Consider the following 26,125-nt stretch of genomic DNA (forward strand, 5'->3'; position numbering starts at 1 on the left):
CTTTCTTGTAATAGCAATCAGATCAGCTTACTAGCTGCTCGATTGCTATTACAAGCAGCGGGAGGGGATGCCCCCCATCCGCAGCTCTGGCTCCTCCATCCCACTTCAAATGAATAGATGAAAAAAAATAAAAAATTAAAGTGCCCCCATCCTCCCGTCCTTGCGCACAAAGGCAAACGCTTGTGTTGGTCCCGCACGCATGCAAACAGCGATCGTCCCACACATGTGAGGTATCACCGCGAACGTCAGATCACGAGCAGTAATTCTATATATGAGAGTTGGACAAATCATATCTCAATGTAAATGGCTGCAGCTTTCTCATCAGATCCTGAGACAAGAACAGCATACCAACGCTAGGTTGAGATAAATGTAGTTTTAGTCTTGCCTAGGGCAGCGCAAAACCAAAATACACCACTGCCTGCATTCAACAAAGCTATTTGCTTGACACTGCATACTTTAAAGTGGCCTTCTCCAACCAGGGTTCTGTGGAAGACTAGAGTTCCTTCAAAGGTTCCTTGGGATTTCCTGTAAAATGAGCAACCTCTGCCTCTCAAATAAGTGACCACTGACAATAATGATTTTTTTTCGCTATCTATAAAAGAGGCATTCTTTCCACTCACCATCAAAGTTAAGAGCATTCTTACTAATGACCACCAGTGTAATGGTGTCCTTCCCAAATTGCCAACCAATGTAAGGAGGTCCTTTTTCTACACCAAGTTAAGGAGGTCCTTTTCTGCCAATCAAATGGGCCATTCTCCACTCATCACCAGTGTAATGGGGCCCTTCCTTTTGCGCTGCCCTAGGCCTGACTAAACTCGCGCATCCCCAAATTTAAATATGAACCACCTCTTCCTGTCAAGGCCACATCCCTTCCTCTTTAAGACCTGCCCTGTCATCTTCATGAGAGGAGGACAGAGAGGGACGCCGCCGGAGGAGGACAGAGAGGGACGCCACCGGAGGAGGACAGAGAGGGACAACGCCGGAGGAGGACAGAGAGGGACAACGCCGGAGGAGGACAGAGAGGGACAACGCCGGAGGAGGACAGAGAGGGACAACGCCGGAGGAGGACAGAGAGGGACAACGCCGGAGGAGGACAGAGAGGGACAACGCCGGAGGAGGACAGAGAGGGACAACGCCGGAGGAGGACAGAGAGGGACAACGCCGGAGGAGGGGCAGAAGAAAGTCATGGGAGGAGGACAGAGGGACGCCATGGGAGGGGGACAGAGAGGGATGCAGTGGAAGCGGGATGCCGTGAAAGGGGGACAGAGAGGGACGCCATGAGGAAAAAAGAGAGGGACGCATGAGGAAAAAAGATTGATTTTGGAGAGAGGGCGGGATAAGGGGATATATGCTAGGGGGTTCTTTGGGAGGGAAGAGGACATGTGCTAGTGGGGGAGGCTCAGACCCCCCCCTCCCAAAGAACCCCCCCTAACACATATCCCCTTACCCCCCATCAATACATGTGTGCATCAGTGTTATCTGAACCCCACCCCGATTACTTTGTCCCCCTCCACTGTAAGCAATACACAGGCCTCAGAACAGTAGTGCAGCTCCTGCAGTGCAGTCATGTCCCTCCTCCATGGCTTCTCCTCCTCCTGGCTGTGTACACGAGATGAGAACATTTCACTGGATGAGTAGCTAGGCCAGTGATGGCGAACCTTGGCACTCCAGATGTTTTGGAACTACAATTCCCAGGATACTCATCTACACTGCAGAGTGCATTAGCATCATGGGAAATGTAGTTCCAAAACATCTGGGGTGCCAAGGTTCGCCATCACTGAGCTAGGTAATTGTTTTTTTTATAAATACACCCTTAAGCATGCATGGGCCCTGAAAGTGCTTTTAGGACTTGTTCTATGTAAATACTTTAGTGTGCATGACAGAGCGCAGGTTCACTTTAAAATGGAACTTTAGTCAGGGAATTAAGTCCTCCTGGGTTTCATTCATGCTGACCCCTTTTGCAGGTATAGCCAAGCAAAACATTAAAAATACAGTAAGTTCCCATGATGTTAAAAATCCCGTAATACACTGGGGGTGATTTACGAAAGGCAAATCCACTTTGCATTGCAAGTGCACTTGGAAGTGCAGTCGCTGTAAATCAAAGGGGTAGATCTGAAATGAGTGGAAGCTCTGCTGATTTTATCATCCAATCATGTACAAGCTAAAATGCTGTTTATTTTCCTTGCATGCCCCCCTTGGATCTACAGCGACTGTACTTCCAGGTGCACTTGCAGTGCAAAGTGGATTTTCCTTTAGTAAATAACCCCCACTGTCTCACCCTGCTCTGCACATACTCAGTTGCGCTCTATTTTTCAGCACTGTGTCAAATTGTGTCAAATGAGGCCGATCTGCTGACAGCCTAAAGATTTACTGCTGCTTAGGGGCTCTGGGCTTCAGCAAAACAGCAGCTTCCATCAAGAATAAACATGGGCAACGCTGGAGGCAATTTACAGCACACACTGGGGGTTATTTACGAAAGGCAAATCCACTTTGCACTACAAGCGTAAAGTGCACTTGAAATTGCACTGAAAGTGCAGTCGCTGTAGAGTCGCTGTGGGACATGCAAGGAAAATGTAAAAAAACAGCATTTTAGCTTGCACATAATTGGTAATCAAATCTGCAAAATCCCCTCATTTCAGATCTACCCCTCAGATTTACAGCGACTGCACTTCAAAGCTCACTTGTAGTGCAAAGTGGATTTGCCTTTCATAAATAACCACCACTAGTTTGGTAGCATAATTACAAATGTAGAACGCATGTTGCTTGCTAAAGAACATTATTTTTATCAAGTTGTTATAAAGTTCCACTTTAAAAGACATATTGTACCAAACGTATTGTACGTAATCCTTTACATATCGCATTAACAAGTCTAAAGTCTTGTTTTAAAGGTTTTCAGCTAATATACAGTGAAAGTCTCATTTGTCTGGTTATATATATGGAAAAATAATACAATTGTCATGAAAAAAAAGAGATGTTGGTCAATGTTACATTATGCTGTTCATGTGTTCTATACATTTGATGAATGATTCACAGGAGAGTATGCTGTGACCGTCACATTCACTACTATTATGTCATAACGTTTATATATCCCCTCGTTTAGTAGGCCTCACTGCAATACTGCTGGTCTTCGCTTTCCAAATCTAACACATCTTTATCAGATAATGGGGTTCCCTTCCTATAGAGGTGAAGAGCTTATATTTTACATTCATAAGACATCTGTTGCCACCTAGTGGAAAAACAACTAACTATAAAACAGGCACGTTTCAAAATAACACAACATTCAGAATTCTGTTACAACTTTGATGCGGGGATCACACTATTGCGAAATAGATGCGGCTCCGATGCAATTTTGCACAGGAGCCCTGTGTGTCTCTTGGTCCATTTCAGGTCCGAATTTGGACCTGAAACTGTGAACCAGGACACACGGTACCCCTGCTGCGAGTCGTATGCAGAGATAGTGCGAACCCAGCCTAGTTCACCTTTGGGAACATGGTACACCTGATTTTAGGGTGGAACATGTTCTTCCCAGTGCTGCTGCAGCCCACTACCTACTATGGTGACAGTAGTAAAGGGAGAAGTTCCCCTTACTAGCTGTCTGTTTGAAAACAATGCAATTCCTACACAGAGCTCTATGTATCTGAATTAACTACAAACCCTGTGGAGCGCTGTGGTAGATCATTGAGTCTTACCTGTACGGGATGTATGGGTAAGCAGATAACATTGATAGTGGGCAGGAGACCTGCATGGCATCCGAGATCTGGTGATCGCTGGTGCAATGCTTTACAGCAGGGGTCTCAAACTGGTGGCCCTCCAGCTGTTGTGGAACTACAAGTCCCATCATGCCTCTGCCTGAGGGAGTCATGCTTGTAACTGTCCGCCTTGCAATGCCTGGTGGAAATTCCGCCAGCAAAAGTCAGATGGAGCCTACACACGGTCACAATTTCCAACCAAAAGCTCACATCAGACTTTTGCTGGCGGAATTTCCAATCGTGTGTACGGGGCATTACTGTGCTAATACATTAATTTGGTTGGAGGGCTATGTGACTGACGGTGTCTTGTAGGGCCCTGAGCCCTACTCCACAGAAGTTATGGTTTCCATACACTGCACTGATGATGGCCAAATAGCCTGAAACATTGCACTATAGACGACTATACAAGAGCAGTTCTGGATGTGCAGCTGGCCAGAGGGACAAAAAGTAATCATTTGTGTGGCTCCCCCACTGCCCTGAAATCAGAAACAATCGTCTTATTTTGAGATGTGATGGAATGAGACATATGAATACCTTCTGTTTTAGGAAGACCTCACGGTGTACCCATTGGAAAGATTTCCACTCTCTTCCTGTCCTGGTAACACATTTTAAGAAAAAAATAAAAATTTTACAAAGATTTCCAGAGTTGTTTGAAATCCTTACCTTTTCTTTATTGAAAGAAATTTCTGTTTCACAATGTTATTTCTAAATACAATCATTAATGGGACACATTATAACCACCTGGGAAAAGATCAGTGCGGTAATGAGAAAAGCTGCAGGATTTGCATCTTTCATAAAGAATCAGCCTTAGCCCACGTTCACATCGGGCCCATTTGACATGTCAAAATCGCATACTAAATCAGTGGCTATTGCCAAGAATGTCACCGTCTGAATCAGTGCGACAACAACTTTTCGGTGCTGCACCAATTCCCAAAAGTACTTCCTATACAACGTTTGGTGACTTTGGGGGAGATTTGAATAGATATCTGTGCATGATCCCGCACAGATGTGTCAAATCGCCCCCGAAGTCGGACTGCATTGCTAGTGTGAAATCGTGCGAGTTCAATTAAACTTGCACGATTTCAAACTCGCATTAGTGTGAACCTGGGCTCAAGACCAGTTCACACCATAGAAAAGCGTTCCGGATGCATTTCTGCATGTGTGTTTCCAGTGCGGTTTGATGCTTTCCAGCGCATTTTTCCTCTCTTTTTTTTTTTTTTCTCTTCACCTTAAATTGAGACATGTGCGTTCCAGTGCGTTTTTTGATGCATTTTACTGCGTTCAAGTACAGTTCAGTGCAGAAAAATGGCAACATGTTCTGCTTTTATTTCTGGAACTAGAACACGCTGGAACTGATTGCACTGGTGTGCACTATGCAATTGGAAATAATATAACCTACTATCCATGCGATTGATGGAGAAAAAACAAAAACAAAAAACAGGCACTGAACTGCATGAAAAACAAAACCAGAGAAAATTCCCAGTTCAACTCACCAGCAAGTCTGACTACCAACTGAATTAACCTGTCCAACAGTAAGCGCTAAAAACAGGGGTTTAGTTAGCACAGATTTCCAAATGCATGTGTAAGCTGCAAGGCCTCTTCATGGCACCCTGTATCACTAAGGCTGGATTCACACCTATGGCATTTTTAGTTCTTTTTGCATTTTGAAGATTTGCACTACAGAACGTGTTCCATAGGAAACCATGTTGAATGGACTGTAGTGTAAATCTGCATAATACACTAAAAATGCAGAGGTGTGAATCCAACCTTACAGTCCTAACCTTTCCAAATTTGTGTGAACCAGCCCTAGAGAGTATCTAGTCAGGATAAAACTCCTGCAGGGGATGCCTCACATTTGGTATCCTTCTGCGAAAAAGCAGCAAGAATAAACTGTTGGCGCTATATAAATCCTTTATAATAGTCGTAATTTGCAACGAATGAAACTGCTGAGGTTCATTGAAAATGTGTTCTTGGCATCTATAGGTGTCATTACATCACAGCGTTACCCCCTTCTAATATTCTCCCCTACCTGATTGGATTATAGAAGGCAATAGAACAAATTGGTCATGTGATTTGGTACAGTCCAATTGTTCCATATAGCATTTTTTCAAAGCATTTTATTGCTGGAATTACAGCTCTGCTAATATTATCAGTATTTCTTTTTATCTGTTATATGTATTAACCACTTACCCACTGGGCACTTAAACCCCTTTCCTAACCAGACCAATTGTCAGCGCTCTCACATTTTGAATGACAATTGCTCAGTTGTGCAACACTGTACCTATATGACATTTTTGTCCTTTATTTCACACAAATAGAGATTTCTTTTGGCGGTATTTAATCACCGCTGGGTTTTTTTTAATTTTTTGCACTAGAAATGAAATTTTTTTTTTAAAGATGTACAGAATTGTTGGTCATTTTTCTTAGTTTCTATTATAAAATTTAGCAAATTTGTAATTTCTCTTCATAAATGTTGGCCAAAATGTATACTGCTACATATATTTGGTTAAAATAACCCAAATCAGTGTATATTATTTGGTCTTTGTGAAAGTTATAGAGTCCACAGTCTATGGTGCCAATGACAGATAAGTGATCACACCTGATGTACTGACAGCCCATCTCATTTCTTCAGACAATAAAAAAAAATAAAAAAAATAAAATAAAAAAAAAAACAGGAAAATACAAATAACCCCCAAATGACCCCTTTTTGGAAAGTAGACATACCAAAGTATTTAGTAAGAGGCATAGTGAGTTTTTTGAAGTTGTCATTTTTTCCTCACAATTCTTTGCAAAATGAAGTTTTTTTTTTCTTTTTCACAAAATTGTCAAAATGAACAGGTTATTTCTCACACACGGCATATGCATACTACAAATTACACCCCAAAACACATTCTGCTACTCCTCCCGAGTATGGCGATACCACATGTGAGACAAACAGCATGGCCACATACAGAGGCCCAACATGCAGGGAGTACCATCAGGTGTTCTAGGGGCATACATTTCAAATCTAATTTGACTTCCTATTACACTTTTGAGAGGCACTGATGGGCACAGTAGTGGCATGGATGATCACAGCTCATTTATGCCTCATTCATGCAAGTTAATGGGGGTGGCTGAGCCGCAGACGGGGATGCCTGAGTATATAAGGATGAATGAGGCAGAAATGGGCACTACAGATCCAGCCCACAGCGCTGCTGCACCCGATCTCTCCCCTCACACTTTATCGATCGGTATAGAGAGGGGAAAAGCTAAGCCGGGCATGCGCCGGCTTGTTTACAACTGATCACTCCATCATTTGAGGAAGCGATCACGCGGTAAAGGGCCGCTGTCAACTGCCATTTACTGTGATCTGCCGGCTCTGGACCCGGATATTCCCAGGGGTGGGCGGGAGCAAGATTCTGGGAGGACGCTATAGCACGCCCTCCTAGAGTTATCCGACCGTGCTGCAACGATTTTTCAGCTATGGCCCGGTGGCAACTAGTAAAAAAAAAAAAAAAAAGTAAATGAAAATTCAGAGTTTAGTGTCACTTTTAAAGCCCCGTACACACAGGCCGAAGGTCAGAAGACATTAGCCAGTTAAAAAAACAAAAAACAAAACACACACCGACACTCGGCCTGTGTGTATGCCACCCTATCCAACAGAAGCCGGCCATTTGGTCAGCCTCTGTCAGATGAGAATGCTGGAAAACAAGGAGCCAACCGACTCTCGATCTGCGGCTTTGCGCCAATGGCGCAGATCGCTGATTGGAATGTTCTGGCGGGGGGAGGAGCACCCCCCTGTCAGAACACAACAGCTCAGTGGGGGAGATAGCTATACTAACTTTGCATAGTTAGTACAGCAGCTCTGAAATTTGCGTTTTTTTTGGTTTAACCCAAAATCAAATCAGTGTGTACCAGGCTTAAGCCCAGTGGGTTTAATGAAAAAAAAAAAAGCAAACAAAAAAAAGAAACCTGACAGCTCAGGAGGAGCCGCTGTACTATCTGATGTTAGTACAGTGATCTTCCCTGCTGTGCTACTGTGTTCAGACAGGGGGGGACGCCCTCCTACCCCCTGCCTGCCAGAACACTCCGGTCAGCACATCTTTTTCGGTCATGCCCCTTTGACAGAAGCCGGCTTCCATCGGACCAGCTGCAGTACACATGGGTAGAATCACCCCGACATTCAGCCTGTGTGAATTAGGCTTTAGAGTCCCCTTCGCATCCAAGTATGAAATAATTTGAGTCTATTGTTCTCTCTAAGTTAATAAGATACTTAATTTATAGAAAGAAAAAAAAAAAACACACACAGGTCTGTTACATTACAGAGAGCACTGGACAGGATGGTCAAACTCTGGTACCCACAGCCACATTCAGACAACCTGCTCAACCATTACAAGGATAGCGGAAGGAAGACCATGAAAATGTGAGTTTAGTACAACAGGCCAAATTCATGAAGCTTTACACAAGGATAAGAAACTCTATTTTGGCCCATTTTCCAACCACTTTTTTTTTAATTAGGTTCCTTATACTGATATTAAAGCTTTGTAAGCTGAGCCTCATAACTGTCTGAATAGGACTTCAGTGGGGATTTCCAGATACAAGTGACATCATGAGCCTCATACCTCAATGATGTCACAAGTCTCCAGCTCCCGATGTTTAGCCAACAATGAACTCACAGGGAAACTGATAGACACATTTGGCAAATAAAAATAAATCACATAATTCCAGTCAGAAATTGTTGATACAAACATTTTTATTTATGGAGATGCTACTGATGATACATTGTGTGATGTCCGGTCTGGGAAGGTGTGTAGAGCAAACACGGGTATCCCCCAAGAATAAAGTCCAGAACATAAAACGCCAGCATGCTGGTAAAAAATGTTCTCCCCAGTCCAGCTTTCATCTAAAAAAAGAAAATAAGGGAACAAAGATAAAGTATTAGAGCAAAGCCAATGTACACCATGTTCAAATACAATAAATCAAAAGCTGCAATTGTGTGTAAATAGAAGAGGTGTGTGTATAGTTATTTGAATGTTGTGTCCTTTGTGCATTTCTTCCAGATCTGTGCAGTAATCCAGCATGTAACAACCTCGGCACTTTTCCCTGTTCAGGAGCTTCCTATAATAAACACCAGTCAGTGCTGCTCTCGCCCCATTCAGGGTGACTGGCCTGGTGTCTGATCCATGTGGCAGCATAAGGCTCGGTACACACCTACGCAGTTTGCTTTTAATCTGTTTCTGCAGGGCTTTTTGCTGTGCGTTTTTGATTTCTGCGCACGTGATTTTACTGCAATTTGCATTTTTTTGGGGCAGATTAAAAAACACAAATTGCTTCAAAAAAGCATTACACGCTTTTCTGCAGCTTCTCCATTGAAGTATATTGAACCAAAGAAAGATCGTTTTGCGTTTAAAAGTCCCTGACCGTTTCCAAATACGCAGCGGCTGAAAAAAAGCAGATATGAGCGTGTCCCATAGGAAACCATGTAAATGAACCGTAGTGCGTTTCTGCAAAAAGCACCAATAAAAATATAGATGTGAACCAGGTCTAAGACATTTACTAACACAATGGGGTTAAAAAGACTAAAATCAGCCCTTTATAGTTAAAAAAAAAAAAAAGCAGATGATGACTACTTTAAGGGGTTCACTTTTTTTTTTTTACTGTAGAACGGTGACAGTAATATTTACAGTAGTGATTTGCTCTTTTTGTACTATAAAGGGCTCATTTTTTTTGTTAACCCCATTATGTTACTGGCCGATTAATCGATTATGAAAATAGTAATTGATTAATTTCATAATCGATTAGTTGTCGATTCATCAATTATTGATTCAGCCCTAATACCCAACATGTCAAACTTCGGTACTTAAAAAAATCTCCATCGGCAACACTTTACAAATGTTTACAAGTTACCCGAGAGAAGCCTCGCTCCTCTCCCCCTCCTCTCCACGGCGCCAGCATTCTAAATGTGGGCGCCTGGTTGTGGCTTCACAGCCGGGCGCGCACCGAATATGCACGTGCCATACTAGCCAGACAATCTTCTGGGACCTACGACATGTCCCAGAAGATTGCAGGGAGGAGGTGATCTTCCCTTCTAGTGCCGCAGAGCCAGAGGAGGAAGTGGGATCTGGGTGCCTATAAAAACCGGGTACCCTCGCTCCTCCCCCCAAAAAAATGACATGACAAATGTGGCACATCAGGAGGTCACCAGCACTTAAAGCGGAAGTTCCATTTTTGGGTGGAGCTCCCCTTTAATTTATAGAGTTCCAGTGTGTAAGGCTGAAGGCAGCAGGTGGGGAGGGGGGAGGGACCGCTGTGCGGCAATCTTACCAGGAAGAGGGAACGTGTACCTGTCAAAACCACGTACCCGCTCCCTCCTCCCTGCCAAAAAATGCCAAATGTGGTGGTGGAGGGTGCGAACAAATGGAGGTTCCCGTTTTGGGTGGAACTCTGCTTTAAGATTATGTCGCTGATACAAAATGTACCAAAACCTCAGCTGGGAGAATGTAGCGATAAATCCATATCCCCAAAAAACTATTTATGACACCGAGACTGAATGTTTAGACGTAAAATAACCAATTCTAGACAGTGTGGTACATCCTCCTTATAATGAGATAGTAAAGTCGGTGTAAGCTGCACACCCACCATAATTATCTCCAGCATCCAATCACAGTATAACAATTCTAACTCAAGGGTGTTGTGAGGAGTCTAAAGGGGAATAAATATACCCAAAAACTATTGTACAGTTCAAATAGCACCAGAATAAGGCTAATGGGGTATTAGTAACATTGAATATTACACAGATAAATAAAAGACATTTTGTGAATTACAGTAAAACCTGAATGGAACCTGCATTCAGTTTGGATTTTGGACTTTGCTGGCTGCATGCTTGTTCCAGGCCAGTGACTAAGGAAGAAGGTTATAAGGATGACAGTCGGTACCAATGCCATGGATTCCAAATCACAGCCACACCAAACATATTAAAAAGGGAAAGATCAAAGCTGATATTTTCTAGTTCCACCAGGTGGCAGCACATTACCAATGTTTTTCAGTGCCAATGCCACTAGGAAGCCTGGGCTGCTTGTTATGACGTCTAAAAGGATAAAGAATATTATTACTTTAGAACAGTTCACTAAAATTGTCGGTTTCATAATTCAATAAAAGATTTTTCGGCCATACTTCTCTTGTGGGTAAGAAGGGTGCACTTACTTTTGCACTCCTGTGACCCGGAGTCAGCTTATTTTGGGCTATTGCCTGCTGTCAGCGAACATGGCAGGGAAGTTACAGGCTCTGGAAGGATCCCGATCATATTGTAGGGATCCACCCAGCTTCCTGATTGACAGCTGGCTCTGAATCTCAGCATACAGCTGCGCCCACCCCTCCTCTCAGGTGAAGCCGGAGGAGAACTGAGCGATCAGCAGTCTTCCGATTGCAAGTTTTCTGTCTTAAAGAGGAGCTCTGGGCTACTTTGGAAAAAGTCAGCAGCTACAAATACTGTAACTTTTAAAATAAGGACACTTACCTGTCCAGGGATCCTGCGATGTCCTCTCCTGAGCCAATTCTTCAATTGGCTTTGGGTGCAGGCGCCGCCATCTCTGGTAAGGGAAAGGGGAAGTGAAGCCTTGCAGCTTTACAGCCTGTTACCTACTGTGCATGCGCGAGTCGCGCTGCGCCTTGTGAATGGTCCCGCAATCTTCTGGGACCTGTGTGTAGGGGAGGGGTAGGGGGCGAAATTACGGGTCAGTTCTCCGGGGTGATCTGAGCCGCGAGTGGGAGCGAGTACTTGTCTAAACCAGGTACCCCCCCCCCCCCCCCCCCCCACAAAAGTGCCAAATGTGGCAGTGGAGGATGCAAACAAAATGGAGCTTTCCCTTTTGGGTGGAGCTCTGCTTTAACCACCTTCAGACCGGACCATTTTGCTGGTAAATGACCAGAGGTCTTTTTACAATTTGGCACTGCGCTGCTTTAACTGGTAATTGCGCGGTCATGCAATGTTGTACCCAAACAAAATTTGCGTCCTTTTCTTCCCACAAATAGAGCTTTCTTTTGATGGTATTTGATTGCCTCTGCGATTTTTATTTTTTGCGATATAAACGTAAAAAGACCGCAAATTTTGAAAAAAGTACCAGTTACTTACCGGTAACTGTCTTTCTGGGAAATCTTCCAGGACGGCACACCTGAGAGATGAGAGGCTCCTCCCTACAGGAAACACAATCAATCGACAGCTGTTTTAAGTCCCCACCCTTCCCCTTGATCCTCAGTTTGTAGAGAAGTAACTCCTGAACCAGGTTCACAAGGGAAATCATTCCTCATAGGTACTCACCTTCTAGTGTTCTAGAATTTTCCCTCCTCCAACGGGCGGGAAGTAGGCCTGCCGTCCTGGAAGATTTCCCAGAAAGACAGTTACCGGTAAGTAACTGGTACTTTTCTCAAGTCATCTTCCAGGACGGCACACCTGAGAGGATAAACAAGTACCTCAGGCCTACCTTAGGGTGGGGCCACTGCAAGACCCTCTTGGCGAACCTTGGTTCTGCAGTGAGCTTTACCTCCACTCCATACGCTCATATGCTTGATGAAGGCATCTTAGCTGGATCATGCGGCTGATCTGCAGGTCTGCTCCACAGATGTTCCTGCCTTTTCCACTTCGGATGCAGTATCTAGGTGAAATGGGCTCTTAAAAATGGAATCAGAAAACATGTTAAACTTGTAGGTTAGCAATGTTGCCTATCTCACACATCTAACAACCATGGCCTATTGTGCCTGTAGGTGCTACTTAGAACCACTAAAAAGATAAATAAGAGACCTGTGTAAGACAAGGACACTACATTAATCAATAAGAGGGCCTGTCTTAACACTATCCTGTTGAGGGAAATAAAACTGCTTCCCTTTTATCTTTATGTCAGCAAAAGACTAAAGGGAAGCCTACTTAAGGGAAATAGATTAACAGAAGCTTGAACCCTGGGTTTAAGGCATGCCCAATCTATGTCCTTACTTACGCCTGAGAGCCTTCTTCAGGAGATTAAAGTCCCTAGCAGGAGTAGACTACCCATATTGCTACGTCTAGTTTTGCTAAAAGGGCAAAATGAAGGCCATGCACTGAGCCGAAACCTATTCGATCGGGTATACATCTTTATACTCCATCCTCAGGCCCTAATACTCCTCTGAACAGAACTCTCCAAGTTCTTACTAAACAGGGCGATTCATTATCCCCTTCCTCCAGTGTCCCACAACCCTACAGGGCTTCAACCCTAGGAAATGGTTCTGGCATCCCTGAATGCAAGTGGTCAAGGTTTTCTGACATGTGGCATCTGCAGCCCGAACTCCTGGCCCCTCCATGGAAAAGAAGGCTGAAATACAAAAAGGTGATACATGCATTATTAATATCACAAATAAAATGATCATAGATTGTGGGCACGGCACAATAGAGTTAGACAGAAAGGACACAAGCATAGACAACAATGTTGTGTGCCTGAGTGTGACTAGCTAAAAAAAATATATCAAATATGGGAAGAGACCCAAATCTGAACCTCAATGTAGACAAACAGTCCTCATAGTCTGGTTTTCTGATGTGCTGCCAAGACGTAAAAACATTAAGACTCAAGCAAACCCTAAATGCTGCGTATTTCCTTAGTGCAGCTAGCTAGGTCATAGGCCTTTACGGTTGTGCTTTACCTATGTACAGCAAAACAAGGCTATAAATATAAAGACAGAAAGACCCAAACTTCTATGTTGTGTATTTCTGACAAACCACCACAGTTATAAGATTAATATGAACACCAACTCCCGTGTTGTGCATTTCTGCTATGCCACAGGGAAAAATATGGAACACAAGACAATCCTTTCTGTCATGCACTTCTGTAGTGTAGTTCAGATAGAACCAACACTGAGAAAGGACACAAGCAACCTGCAACATTGTGTTTTTCTGAAACAGAAAGCACCAACAAGCTTCAATCTTGAGTATTTCTGCTGTGCAACAACATAAAAGCAGACACTGAGGAAAAAGACAGACAGCCTTTACAGCTGCAATCTTTCTGGTCTGCTGCAAAATAAAACAATAACGCCATGGTGAGTATTCCTGCTGTGTAGCAAAACCTCAATCTGTAGGGAGAAACACAATCAAAAACTGAGGATCAAGGGGAAGGGTGGGGACTTAAAACAGCTGTCGATTGATTGTGTTTCCTGTAGGGAGGAGCCTCTCATCTCTCAGGTGTGCCGTCCTGGAAGATGACTTGAGAAAAAATGATATTTTCTACTTTTTGTTATTAGAAAAATCCAATAAACTCAATTTTAGTCATACATTTAGGCCAAAATGTATTCAGCCACATGTCTTTGGTAAAAAAAAAGTCAATAATTGTATATTTATTGGTTTGCGCAAAAGTTGTCACATCTACAAACTAAGGTACGTTTTCTGGAATTTACGCAGCTTTTAGTTTACGACTGCCTATCTCATTTCTTGAGGTGCTAAAATGGCAGGGCAGTACAAAACCCCCCCAAATGACCCCATTTTGGAAAGTAGACACCCTAAGGAAATTGATAAGTGGCATGTTGAGCCCATTGAATATTTTATTTTTTTGCCTCAAGCGATTGAATAATGACAAAAAAAAATTTTTTTTTTTTTTTTTTTTTTTTTTTTTTACACAAAGTTGTCACTAAATGATATATTGCTCACACATGCTATGGGCATATGTGAAATGACACCCCAAAATAAATTCTGCTGCTTCTCCTGAGTACGGGGATACCACATATGTGGGACTTTTTGGGAGCCTAGCCGCGTACGGGGCCCCGAAAACCAAGCACCGCCTTCAGGCTTTCTAAGGGCGTAAATTTTTGATTTCACTTCTCACTACCTATTACAGTTTTGAAGGCCATAAAATGCCAAGATGGCACAAAACCCCCACAAATGACCCCATTTTAGAAAGTAGACACCCCAAGCTATTTGCTGAGAGGCATTTTGAGTCCATGGAATATTTTATATTTTGCCACAAGTTGCGGGAAAATTACAAACTTTAATTTTTTTTTATTTTTTTTTCACAAAGTTGTCACTAAATGATATATTGCTCACACATGCTATGGGCATATGTGAAATGACACCCCAAAATAAATTCTGCTGCTTCTCCTGAGTACGGGGATACCACATATGTGGGACTTTTTGGGAGTCTAGCCACGTACGGGGCCCCGAAAGCCAAGAACCGCCTTCAGGTTTTCTAAGGGCGTAAATATTTGACTTCACTCCTCACTACCTATTACAGTTTTGAAGGCCATAAAATGCCAAGATGGCACAAAACCCCCACAAATGACCCCATTTTAGAAAGTAGACACCCGAAGCTATTTGCTGAGAGGCATGTTGAGTCCATGGAATATTTTATATTTTGCCACAAGTTGCGGGAAAATTACAAACTTTTTTTTTTTTTTTTTCACAAAGTTGTCACTAAATGATATATTGCTCACGCATGCCATGGGCATATGTGAAATGACACCCCAAAATAAATTCTGCTGCTTCTCCTGAGTACGGGGATACCACATATGTGGGACTTTTTGGGAGCCTAGCCGCGTACGGGGCCCCGAAAACCAAGCACCGCCTTCAGGCTTTCTAAGGGCGTTACAGTTTTGAAGGCCATAAAATGCCAAGATGGCACAAACCCCCCCCCCAAATGACCCCATTTTGGAAAGTAGACACCCCTAAATTTAGGGGTACACTAGTGAGACTAGGTAATAAATGGCGGGTGCCCTGAAACTATAAAAAAACTAACCAACCAGCGTCACCTGTAACAGTTATATGGTGATCACTGGTGAAAGGGTTAACTAGGGGGAAATCAGGGGGCTTTATGCGGTAGTATATGGGGGTCCCTGGCGCTATAAAAAGCTGCGGCGAACCTAAATACCTACCTGCCTAACTAGCGTCACCTGTGACACTAATACAGCGATCAGAAAAACTATCGCTTATTAGGCTGGGTTCACACTGGAGCGATGCGGGAACGCCATGAATCCGCGGCGGGTTCCCGCATCGCATGCCTCCCGGCGGCAGTTCACACTGCCCTATGCGAACTGCTGGGAGTGTCAGTGAAATGTTAATGACACCCCCAGATCAGTTCGCATATCGCAGTGCGATCTGCAAACTCGGATCGCATGGTGTGAACACCCATGCGATCCGATTCTGCTGCGGGCCAAAAAAAGGGTCCCGTGCGAATTTGCGGCGGGTGCGGCGGGTGCGACACGAATTCAGCCATACTATCTGTATGGCTGAACTCGAATCGCACAGAGATCGGATGTGATTTGCACTGCAGTGCGGTGCGAATCACATTCGTTCTCATAAACCGCTGCAATATGAACCCAGCCTTAGTGACACTGGCGATGGGGGGTGATCACGGGGTTAAACCTTTATTGGGGGGGTTAGGGGGGCACATTAGAACTAAAGGGGGCTAACCCTAACTGCCCTAACAGTTACTACAGTCACAAATGACACCAATGCAAAAAAAAAAAAAAAAAAGCAATTGGTGTCACTGTGACTGGGGGGGCAGGGGTAATTGGGGGGTGATCTCCTAAGTGTAGTATTAACCACTTCAGCTGCGGAAAGTTTACCCCCCCTTCATGACCAGGGCATTTTTTTGCGATATGACACTGCCAATTGTGCGGTTGTGCGACGCTGCACCTAAACAACATTTACCTCCTTTTTTCCCACAAATAGAGCTTTCTTTCAGTGGCATTTGATCACCTCTGCGGTTTTTATTTTTTGCGCTAGAAAGAAATAGCGACAATAAAAAAAAAAAGGAATAATTTTTACTTTCTGCTATAAAATATATACAAATAAAAAGAATGTAATTTTTTAATCAATTTAGTCCAATATATATTCTGCTCCATCCCAATAAGTGTATATTGATTGGCTTGCGCACAAGTTATAGCGTCTACAAACTACGGGACACGGGATTTTTATCTAGTAATGACGGCAATCAGCGATTTTTTTAGTGGGATTGCGATGGACAAATCTGACACCAAGGCCCCTTTCACACTTGTGCAACCTGAAAGTTGTGCCATGTTTGCCACGACTTAAAGCAATGCCCGTGTAATCTTTATGTCTATGGACCTCAAGTCGCACCAAAGCAGGGCAGGGACTACTTTAAAGTGGCACAGATATGAATGGTACCCATTGGAAATCATGGGGTACGACTTGTCATGCCACTTTGTAGTCCCAAGTGGCACAAGTGTGAAAGGGGCCTAAGGTCCTTATCACACACGTGTGGCTTTGGACATCAGAGTCACATGACAAGTCGTACCCCATGATTTCCAATCATCATCACCCATATCTGTGCCACTTCAAAGTCGTCCCTGTACTACTCTTTTCCACTTTGATGCAAGTTGACATCCGTAGACATGAAGTTTACATTGAAAATCGCACAAATACCAAGTCGGGTGAAAGGGATCTCACTTTTTGGGGACCAGTGACACGAATACAGGGCAAAAAAATAAAAAATGCACGGCATTAATGACACTGACAGAGAAGGGTTAACAGTGGCGGCGATCAAAGCATAAGATGTGCTCCTAGGAAGTGATTTCTTTGTGTGGGGGGGAGGGGTGGGGGTGACTGGAGAAAGACAGATCACATGACGGAATGGCGGTCTGCCTCTCCTGAGAACGATCAGCGTGTCCCGGTGGGCATCACGTCCGCTAGACCCGCCGATTGGGAGCGAGTTGACTGGTGGCGCACGCCCCAGACCCAGCGCACAAAATGACGTACAGGTATGTGATTTTGTGTAGGAGGGATCTGCATGGAGAGCTCCATATCAGAGTAATACACAATGACTTCTCTCTCCTCCTCTCTTTATACACAGATTTCTCTTCTATCTCTATCACTACTGGCTGCATCTAGTGCACATTTATGGATATACCTGAGGACTGTGTGTATATAAAACCTCTAGAGACGGTATATACACCCCATATCATTATCACCTATATACTATTCTACAGTCTACTTGTATAATATCAAGGTCTCCATATATGGCTGAGAACAATTGTATTTTATCTCCAGGGCTCTCCTCTCCACCCACCCCCCACTTTTACTCACCAAACTCCTTTTATGTTTTAGTGAATCAGATGGAGGTCCCTCCCCTGTCACCTTTCTTTTCGGTGTCAGGAAAAGCTGTCAGCAATGATTCATGCAGACATCAGAGGAGCGAGGCAGTGGGCAGAAATGAGCCTCACTGCTCTGGACTGAGACAAGTACACACTAGAGAGGGAAATCCTCTGATCACATTTCATTACAACCACTTCAACCCCCCGAAATTACCAGTCATGGAAATGTCATTTATCCATCCCAACATTACATGTCTGTGGCAGGGGGGGGGGGGCAGGTGACGCGCCTGCAGGGGGGGGGGGGCAGGTGACGCGCCTGCAGGGGGGGGGGGCAGGTGACGCGCCTGCAGGGGGGGGGCAGGTGACGCGCCTGCAGGGGGGGGGGCAGGTGACGCGCCTGCAGGGGGGGGGGCAGGTGACGCGCCTGCAGGGGGGGGGGCAGGTGACGCGCCTGCAGGGGGGGGGGGGCAGGTGACGCGCCTGCAGGGGGGGGGGCAGGTGACGCGCCTGCAGGGGGGGGGGCAGGTGACGCGCCTGCAGGGGGGGGGCAGGTGACGCGCCTGCAGGGGGGGGGCAGGTGACGCGCCTGCAGGGGGGGGCAGGTGACGCGCCTGCAGGGGGGGCAGGTGACGCGCCTGCAGGGGGGGGCAGGTGACGCGCCTGCGGGGGGGGGGGGGGGGGGCAGGAGACGCGCCTGCGGGGGGGGCAGGAGACGCGCCTGCGGGGGGGGGCAGGAGACGCGCCTGCGGGGGGGGGCAGGAGACGCGCCTGCGGGGGGGGGCAGGAGACGCGCCTGCGGGGGGGGGGCAGGAGACGCGCCTGCGGGGGGGGGCAGGAGACGCGCCTGCGGGGGGGGCAGGAGACGCGCCTGCGGGGGGGGGCAGGAGACGCGCCTGCGGGGGGGGGGGCAGGAGACGCGCCTGCGGGGGGGGGCAGGAGACGCGCCTGCGGGGGGGGGCAGGAGACGCGCCTGCGGGGGGGGGCAGGAGACGCGCCTGCGGGGGGGGGCAGGAGACGCGCCTGCGGGGGGGGGCAGGAGACGCGCCTGCGGGGGGGGGCAGGTGACGCGCCTGCGGGGGGGGGCAGGTGACGCGCCTGCGGGGGGGGGGGCAGGTGACGCGCCTGCGGGGGGGGGGGCAGGTGACGCGCCTGCGGGGGGGGGGCAGGTGACGCGCCTGCGGGGGGGGGGCAGGTGACGCGCCTGCGGGGGGGGGCAGGTGACGCGCCTGCGGGGGGGGGGCAGGTGACGCGCCTGCGGGGGGGGGGCAGGTGACGCGCCTGCGGGGGGGGGGCAGGTGACGCGCCTGCGGGGGGGGGGGCAGGTGACGCGCCTGCGGGGGGGGGGGCAGGTGACGCGCCTGCGGGGGGGGGGGGGGCAGGTGACGCGCCTGCGGGGGGGGGGCAGGTGACGCGCCTGCGGGGGGGGGGCAGGTGACGCGCCTGCGGGGGGGGGGGGGGGCAGGTGACGCGCCTGCGGGGGGGGGGGGGGGCAGGTGACGCGCCTGCGGGGGGGGGGGGCAGGTGACGCGCCTGCGGGGGGGGGGGGCAGGTGACGCGCCTGCGGGGGGGGGGGGGCAGGTGACGCGCCTGCGGGGGGGGGGGGGGGGGGGCAGGTGACGCGCCTGCGGGGGGGGGGGCAGGTGACGCGCCTGCGGGGGGGGGGGCAGGTGACGCGCCTGCGGGGGGCAGGTGACGCGCCTGCGGGGGGGGCGGGCAGGTGACGCGCCTGCGGGGGGGGGGGGGGCAGGTGACGCGCCTGCGGGGGGGGGGGGCGCAGGTGACGCGCCTGCGGGGGGGGCGCAGGTGACGCGCCTGCGGGGGGGGGGGGCGCAGGTGACGCGCCTGCGGGGGGGGGGGCGCAGGTGACGCGCCTGCGGGGGGGGGGGGGGCGCAGGTGACGCGCCTGCGGGGGCGCAGGTGACGCGCCTGCGGGGGGGCAGGTGACGCGCCTGCGGGGGGCAGGTGACGCGCCTGCGGGGGGCAGGTGACGCGCCTGCGGGGGGGGGGGCAGGTGACGCGCCTGCGGGGGGGGGGGGCAGGTGACGCGCCTGCGGGGGGGGGGGGGCAGGTGACGCGCCTGCGGGGGGGGGCGCAGGTGACGCGCCTGCGGGGGGGGGGGGCAGGTGACGCGCCTGCGGGGGGCAGGTGACGCGCCTGCGGGGGGCAGGTGACGCGCTTGCGGGGGGCAGGTGACGCGCCTGCGGGGGGCAGGTGACGCAACACGGCTGCAGGGGGCCAGGTGACGCAACACGGCTGCAGGGGGCCAGGTGACGCAACACGGCTGCAGGGGGCCAGGTGACGCAACACGGCTGCAGGGGGCCAGGTGACGCAACACGGCTGCAGGGGGCCAGGTGACGCAACACGGCTGCAGGGGGCCAGGTGACGCAACACGGCTGCAGGGGGCCAGGTGACGCAACACGGCTGCAGGGGGCCAGGTGACGCAACACGGCTGCAGGGGGGCCAGGTGACGCAACACGGCTGCAGGGGGGCCAGGTGACGCAACACAGCTGCGGGGGAGGGCAGATGACAGAACACAGAGGGGGGTGGTTGTGATTAGTAAACACGGGGGTGGTGGGTAATTAGTGAACACGGGGGGGGGGTGATTAGTGAACACGGGGGGGTGATTAGTGAACAGGGGGGGGGGGTGATTAGTGAACACGAGGAGGGGTGTGATTAGTGAACACGAGGAGGGGTGTGATTAGTGAACACGGAGGGGGGGGTGATTAGTGAACTTGGATGGGAGGGGGGTAATTCGTTTACATGGAGGGGGAGGGGGGTAATTCGTGAACACGGAGGGGAGTTGGGGGTGATTGGGGGGTCTCCAGCTCGGTCTCCCCCCGGACTTTCCTCCTCACTACTCCCGCGGTCTCCTCTCCTCCCCCCGGCTCTCCTCCTCACCTGCACAGCTCTGCGCCCCCCGGCCGCCATTTCTGCCCCCCGGGACGGTTCCTCTCAGCTCTCCCCTTAGTAACTGTCTCCGTTCATTCTCCATAGAGATTTCCAGTACTAAAGATGGCCGACGGGTGATGATGAAACCAATCACTGCATTCAGCTGATCGGGATAGGAGACACCTATGGCGGGGATCGGTATTACAGCCGGAGAAGACAGATTGCCATCTTGTGGCCAAATTCAAGAATAACCATTAAAATCACCCAATACTGTTGAAATTTGAAATAAAATTAATAAAATGATATAAAATTGATATGGGTTTGTGTGATATGACATAGTTGTTGTGAGGTGCATCAGGTCAGGCGCTTCAGTAAGAGGCGCTGTGATTGGTCACAGGTTCTTCTTTACTCCAGTCTCAGGCGGTCTCAGGTCACTTCTCCTTAGCGAGTTGACGGAGTGACATTCAGAGAGGAGAGCTCCTGCATTTCACTGCGATTTTCAGCGACTGACAGCGAATAACTGCGATTTTTATCATTTTTATTGATATTTATCGCTATTACTAACCCTTATTATAATATTATTCTTAATATTATAATTTTTTAGCCTTTTTTCAGGTATACAGGCATCCAACACCAACAGGATGCCTCGGCCTTCACGTCCCGGATCCCGGCGAAGGCGCTCACGTCAGGACGGCGACGAGTCACCAATCGCCCACCGGACGCGATCCAGAGCCCCACATCGGCGGAGACAGGAGGCGGAGCCACCCAGGAACAGGAGCCGTTCGCCAAGACACCGCGACAGGCCTGCTGAACATCTCCCAGCACCGCCGCCGGCCATGGAGCCGCGTGGCGAGGAGCAGGTAATCTGTATCATCTGTTTTGCAGGTATTGAAGATGGAGAAGACACGACCACTGTGACCTGCGCTCACCAATTCCACACGGCGTGCATCCAGCGGTGGATGGAGCAAAGCGCAACCTGTCCACTGTGCCGGGCTGCCATCCCCATCCCCCAACAGGACCACGGCCATCAGGGGAACAACAACAGGGTTGACATTCGGGTTGATGAAAATGGTAATATGTGGTTCATTGACATTGAGCAGCAGCTGATCTTCAGGGTTGACTTTCAGGTTAATGAAGATGATGATGAGTATGTGATAATGTGGCAATGATCCCTATAGAGTAACATCTTTTTTCTTTATATATACAGGATCGTAGTAGTGATAGTAATTGTTAATACTTCTAGTAGTTTTATAGTAGTTTAAAAAAAAAATCTATTTTTATAAATATATAACAGATATTTTCTTTTTATACAGCATGCTTGTAGTAGTAATTGTAATTTTTTATGCTTGTAGTAGATTTATATTAGTTTAAAAATAAATTAAAAAAAAACCAAAAAAATTGTGTATATATATATATATATATATATGTATGTGTATAAATGCATAAGTATAAAATATATTTTCTTTTTTATACAGCATGCTTGTAGTAGTTTTACGGTAGTTTTGAAAAAAAATAAAAATAAAATTATAAATATATATGTATAAGTATAACAGATATTTTCTTTTTATACAGCATGCTTGTAGTAGTAATTGTAGGGGTGCAACGGATCATCACCAATCCGTGATCCGAACGGGTCACCCCGCTCGGATGGGCACATGCCGCGATCCGCAGGGTGCTCCACGGTCTCGGCCTTAGGAAAGGCCGTGGCTTCGGTCTAGCTCCTAAGCGGCAGCAATCTTTCTACACCCTGGCTGTTTACAATGTGATTGCTCCGACGGAGCGATCACTTGTAAACAAACCGGCTTGACGCCGGTTCCTCTCTCCCTCTCTGTACTAATCTGTACAGTAGATTAGAGAGATCGGATGGAAGCAGCCATCCCTCCATACCCTGGCAATACCCTGCCAATACTCTGCTATACCCAGCAATACCCTGCCAATACTCTGCCATACCCAGCCATACTCTGCCATACCCAGCCAATACTCTGCCAAACTCTGCCATACCCAGCCCTACTCTGCAATACTCTGCGATACCCAGCCATACTCTGCAATACTCTGCAATACTCAGCCATGCTCAGCCGTATCCAGCCATACTCAGCCAATATTACAGTGGGGAGATTGTGGATATTACAGTGGGGACTATATGGTGGTGGAATTTTCACAGGTTTTTGCAAATTAAATTATTATTTGCTGATCCGAAAAATGATCCGATCCGTGACTCTGATCCGAGGAACGATCCGATCCATTCGTTTTTTGATCCGTTGCACCCCTAAGTAATTGTAATTGTTTATGCTTGTAGTAGTTTCATAGTAGTTTTGCAAAAAACAAAAAAAAACAAAAAAAAATTGTATAAATGTATATGTATAAGTATAACAAATATTTTCTTTTTATACAATATGCCTGTAATTGTAATTGTTTATGCTTGTAGTAGTTTTATAGTAGTTTAAAAAAACAACCCCCCCACAAAAAAAAAAAAAATTGTATAAATATATGTATATATGTATAAGTATAATAGATATTTTCTTTTTATACAGCATTCTTGTAGTAGTAACTGTAATTTTTTATGCTTGTAGTAGTTTTATATTAGTTTAAAAAAAATAAAAAAACAAAAAAAATTGTATAAATATATTTATGTATAAATGCATAAGTATAACATATATTTTCTTTTTTATACAGCATGCTTGTAGTCGTAATGGTAATTGTTTATGCTTGTAGTAGTTTTACAGTAGTTTAAAAAAAAAATTATAAATATATATGTATAAGTATAACAGATATTTTATTTTTATACAGCATGCTTGTAGTAGTAATTGTAGGGGTGCAACGGATCGTCACAGATCCATGATCCGAACGGGTCACCCCACTCGAATTGGCACATGCCGCGATCCGCAGGGCGCTCCGCGGTCTCAGTCTTAGGAAAGGCCGTGGCTTCGGCCTAGCTCCTAAGCGGTGGCCATCTTTCTACACACAGGTCGTTTACAATGTGATCGCTCCGACGGAGCAATCACTTGTAAACAAACCGGCTTGATGCCGGTTCCTCTCTCCCCTCTCTGTACTAATCTGTACAGTGGAGGGGAGAGATCGGATGGAAGCAGCCATCCCTCCATACCCTGGCAATACCCTGCCAATACTCTGCAATACCTTTCCAATACTCTGCAATATCCTGCCAATACTCTGCAATACCCAGCAATACCATGCAATACCCTGCCAATACTCTGCAATACCCTGCCAACACTCTGCCATACCCAGCCAACACTCTGCCATACTCAGCCAATTCTCTGCCATACCCAGCCATACTCTGCTATACCCTGCCATACTGTCAGAAACCATGAAACAAACTGAGACAGAAGTACAATCAAATCACACTTTTTTATTAATAAAAATAAAACGGTAAATAGAAAAAAGCGTAGTCAAGCATAGCCAGAGTCCTGTAGCCAGATCTGGTAGTCAGCCAGTCCAAAGTTCATAAACCAATATTGCAGTGGGGAGATTGTGGATATTACAGTGGGGACTATATGGTGGTGGAATTTTCACAGGTTTTTGCAAATTAAATTATTATTTGCTGATCCGAAAAATGATCCGATCCGTGACTCTGATCCGAGGAACGATCCGATCCATACGTTTTTTGATCCGTTGCACCCCTAATTAATTGTAATTGTTTATGCTTGTAGTAGTTTTATAGTAGTTTTGAAAAAAACAAAAAAAAATTGTATAAATGTATATGTATAAGGATAACAAATATTTTCTTTTTATACAACATGCTTGTAATTGTAATTGTTTATGCTTGTAGTAGTTTTATAGTAATTTAAAAAAACAACCCCCCGCAAAAAAAATTGTATAAATATATGTATAAATGTATAAGTATAATAGATATTTTCTTTTTATACAGCATGCTTGTAGTAGTAGTTGTAATTGTTATGCTTGCAGTAGTTTTATAGTAGTTTTGGAAAAAAGAATGTATAAATATATATGTATAAATGCATAAGTATAACAGATATTTTCTTTTTTTATACAGCATGCTTCTAGTAGTAAATGTAATTGTTTATGCTTTTAGTAGTTTTATAGTAGTTAAAAAAAGAAAAAAAAAGAAAAAAAAAAGTATAAATATATATGTATAAATGCATAAGTATAACAGATATTTTCTTTTTATACAGCATGCTTGTAGTAGTAAATGTAATTTTTTATGCTTGTAGTAGTTTTATAGTAGTTTTGAAAAAACAACCCCCCCAACAATTTTTTTTTTATAAATGTATAAATATATATGTATATATAGATACATATACATATCCAGTTGCCGACCGCCGCACGCCGATGTACGTCAGCAGAATGGCACGGGCAGGCATATTGGCGTACAGGTACGTCCATGCCTTCCCGCGGGTGGGGGGCCCAATCGGGCCCCCCCCCCCGGTGCCAGCGGCGGTCATGGCCACCCCCTCGCGATCGCTCCTGACGAATGAAATTCTAGCACTACATCACTTCCTCTCCTGTATTGTAAACACAGGCAGAGGAAGTGATGTAATCTCTCCTCGTTTCGGTCTTTTTCGTTCCGGCACCGAGGAGAGAGGAACACGCCAGGCACACTTTCACCCCCCCTTCACCCCCCGATCACCCCCCAATCACCCCTGCACCCCCAGTCACAGTGACACCAATTGCATTTATTTTTTATTTTTTAATTATTGCATTGGTGTCATTTGTGACTGCAATAACTGTTAGGGCAGTTAGGGTTAGCCCCCTTTAGCTCTAGGGTACCCCCCTAACCCCCCCAATAAAGGTTTAACCCCGTGATAACCCCCCGTCGCCAGTGTCACTAATACAGCGATCGTTTTTCTGATCGCTGTATTAGTGTCACAGGTGACACTAGTTAGGCAGGTAGGTATTTAGGTTCGCTGCAGCTTTTTATAGCGTCAGGGACCCCCATATACTACCGCATAAAGCCCCCTGATTGCCCCCTAGTTAACCCTTTCACCAGTGATCACCATATAACTGTTACAGGTGACGCTGGTTGGTTAGTTATTTTTTTATAGTTTCAGGGCACCCGCCATTTATTACCTAATAAAGGTTTAACCCCCTGATCACCCGGCGGGTGATATAAGTTTGAGGGTCAGATAAGGTCTGCGTCGCCCCAGGCAGCGTCAGGTTAGTGCCAGTACCGCTAACACCCACGCGCAAAGCATACACCTCCCTTAGTAATATAGTATCTGATCAGATCTATATTAGCGTCGCCAGCAGTTTAGGTTTCCCAAAACGCATTGTTAGCGGGATCATCCCAGATACCTGCTAGCACCTGCGTTTAGCCCCTCCGCCAAGCCCAGCCCAGCCCACCCAAGTGCAGTATCGATCGATCACTGTCACTTACAAAACACAACACACATAACTGCAGCGTTCGCAGAGTCAGGCTTGATCCCTGTGCTCGCTAACAGTTTTTTTTGTAGCGTTTTGATACAGTCGCTGAC

General features: G+C 46.8%; 1 long non-coding RNA gene across 1 annotated transcript; it reads right to left on the bottom strand.

Moving 5' to 3' along the window:
* Positions 1-8,463: 8,463 nt before the first annotated feature.
* LOC143963694 (uncharacterized) lies at positions 8,464-20,844 on the bottom strand. Its single transcript, XR_013271024.1, has 2 exons — positions 20,688-20,844; positions 8,464-8,631 (listed from the first exon to the last, which is right to left on the bottom strand). It is a non-coding gene; the product is annotated as an uncharacterized LOC143963694 (long non-coding RNA).
* Positions 20,845-26,125: the final 5,281 nt, after the last annotated feature.

The sequence above is a fragment of the Lithobates pipiens genome, unplaced genomic scaffold (assembly GCF_037356315.1).
Source record: "Lithobates pipiens isolate NorthernLeopardFrog02 unplaced genomic scaffold, aLitPip1_a1.2 Scaffold_8, whole genome shotgun sequence".
NCBI classification, from domain to species: domain Eukaryota; kingdom Metazoa; phylum Chordata; class Amphibia; order Anura; family Ranidae; genus Lithobates; species Lithobates pipiens.